General features: G+C 36.5%; 1 protein-coding gene and 1 long non-coding RNA gene across 2 annotated transcripts in view; one reads left to right on the forward strand and one right to left on the reverse strand.

Annotated features, from left to right (window-relative positions):
- The window catches only part of LOC107685899 (NACHT, LRR and PYD domains-containing protein 3-like), a 57,836-nt gene that overhangs the window by 35,550 nt on the left and 19,552 nt on the right, over nucleotides 1-2,734 (reverse strand). The window lies entirely within an intron of this gene.
- LOC107685885 (uncharacterized) lies at nucleotides 588-1,156 on the forward strand. The gene is made up of 3 exons (XR_001634000.1): nucleotides 588-621; nucleotides 808-894; nucleotides 1,078-1,156. It is a non-coding gene; the product is annotated as an uncharacterized LOC107685885 (long non-coding RNA).

Here is a 2,734-nt window from a genome sequence, read left to right on the forward strand (position 1 = left end):
TGCATTAGTTGCTATTGTGTTACTGTGACATAACTTGTACATATTTTACTAGTTACTTTTTCCAAACCATGATTCCTGACTAAATGTATAATCAAGTGAAACATTATGAAGATTCATTCACTGCATATATGTCTCACAACGCCAGGAAGTTTTTTTATGTTCTATAAAATAGACAGCAACGGTAATATGAGTTATAATGTAATTAAAAAAGTAATATGAGTTATAATGTTAGAGTAAGAATGTTTAGACTAAACTTTACTATAGGCTCTGCTCGCGAAGATCTTTATAGCGTGCTTAACAATCATAATAAATTTTTAGCTTCTGTTCGGGAATATCTGCTCTATTGTAAATGTTTTTCATGTTTTATAATCGGTCATTGGCGTTCGCGATCGTCTGAGGTATAAATGTATCAAGTAAGCTGTAAATAAGTGATCCATCGACAGACATATACGCACGTCCTTTCTTATCAGTGATGCAATTTATTTATCAGCTATGCATCTTCTGGTAATTACTAACAACTATTTTAATTTTCGTTTAGGACTGTGGCTGCATCACTCGCATAATTGCACAAGAAAGGCACACGTGTCGTTCAGTTTTGAGTTCGCTGGAAAATCATACTGAGTAAGTGCACAGTATAGTAATTGTACTTTTATTATGCCTAGACTATATGGTAATATTATTTGTGGTTGATAGTGTTAAAATGTAGTTTCTTTGTTATTGGCATTCTGTTTTCTCATGAAGTATGCATACTATACTAAGGTACTGTGGGGAAAAAAATGCTAACAATTGTTTATAAAATTCTTTTAGGACTGAATACACCACTCTTGCCTTCACCTGCATCTCTCACAGTAAGGGGACGCTCGTTCAGTTTTCAACTCCATTCAGAATCTTAGAGTAAGTGTGCATTCACTATTTTACAGATGTTACTTTCATTTGATTTATTTGCTGTATGGTAAACTATGTTTGCTATGTGGTAATTGTGTTCTTTGTTTCGATAAATTAGTACTAGTATCAGTGAACATCATAATAATGTTAACAATGTAGTTTGTGTAAACAGCATGCTTACTTTTTTTTCAGATGTGAGAATAACAGTGTAAAAAAACCTGTTGCAAAGAGAGCCAAAGCAAAGCAGTCCACTTGGTCATGGAAACCAGAGACTGACGTTGACAGGCTCTGAGATTCCTGCCTGCACAGGAACCTGGACCACAGCTAAGAACATGTGAAGCACACACTCCCATGAGTTATTTTATGTGATAGTTATATGTATTCTAAATAAACTACAAACAAAAATTGGAGTGCTCTGGGTCCGGGCTAAAAGCCGAGCTCGGACCCCTCTCCCCGGACAGGGGGAGTACCCCGGGCTCAAGAGTATTTACCGAGCTCGGAGCCCTCTCCCCGGACAGCACGCCAAATACGCATAACCTTTACTCTGTTCATTATATGTAAGTGTGAGCTCGTGAAATACTGTTTTGTGGCTCTTTAATGTGTCATGACAGATCGCTGTATTGCCTCAGTTCAAGCGGCACGTGAACCGATCATCTTTTCATATTTCCTTAAAGCACGAAAAAAACATGAATGAACATCAGAACATATTTTATTTCAACCATGGAAAGACGTCAATACACACAATTTTTCAAGTTTAAGTCCACCAAAGTTAACCTACTTTCTTGTCTGATTTGTTTGTCAGACAAAATGCGTTATGATTGGTCAGATCACCTATCAATCAAGCTCTTTGCGAAGGGAGAACGTCGGATGGCGTCGCGTGGGAACGTAATAACGTGCCATTAATCAATCTATGTACTATAACATGTAAAACGGGAAAATGAAAGGAATATTCTAAAAGCAACTCATGTAAACACCTTAATCATAATATTGTCTTATTCAAAATTAGGTAAAAAATTAGATTACTGATGTCCATGTAAACATACTCAATGTGTTCACGTTTTTTACTGTGTCTTTAGTAAATCCTGACAGTAGTTTTTTAATGCCAGAAGAGTGTTTGCACTGGTGCAAGTTGTTAGTAAATCTGACCCTAAGCTTGTTATTTAGAATAATATTTTTCACTTAGTAATTGGTTCATTTTAAAGATGCTATATGTATTATTATGTATACCCCAGCAGAGTCGGAGCGGACCTCCTGTCGGACAACATCTCCAGGACGCTACGCACCATATGACTGACTAGTAAGTCAAATCTCAAATAACTGCCCTGATGACTTTTGTTCTACCCGCTTAAATGATAGAAGTACTTGCGCTGTACAATCTATAAAGACTGTGTCTGTTCCTCGAATAGTGAGGTCAAAATATAAATTTAATGCAGGATCTAGAAAAAATCTGATCGTGATTAAACCAGAAAAATTTTAAATAAATGAACAAAAACTATTTTTAAAGTTTGTGCTCCTAAACATTAGATCACTCGCACCCAAAGCAGTTATTGTAAATGAAATGGCTGTTGCCCCCATCAAATTGAAAAAGGGTAGAGAAAAACGTACTGCACAATGGTACAACAGTAATACCCATTCTCTCAAGAAAGAAACCAACAACATGCCTGTTAGATCCTGTACCCACTAAATTACTGAAAGAGTTGTTACCTGTAGTAGAAGAACCGCTTCTCAATATTATTAACTCGTCGTTGTCTTTAGGTCACGTCCCAAAACCATTCAAACTGGCGGTTATTAAGCCTCTTATTAAGAAACCACAACTAGATCCTAGTGAACTGGCAAATTACAGACCCAT

The sequence above is a fragment of the Sinocyclocheilus anshuiensis genome, unplaced genomic scaffold (genome assembly GCF_001515605.1).
Source record: "Sinocyclocheilus anshuiensis isolate Anshui unplaced genomic scaffold, SAMN03320099.WGS_v1.1 scaffold1074, whole genome shotgun sequence".
In the NCBI taxonomy this organism is placed as follows: Eukaryota; Metazoa; Chordata; class Actinopteri; order Cypriniformes; family Cyprinidae; genus Sinocyclocheilus; species Sinocyclocheilus anshuiensis.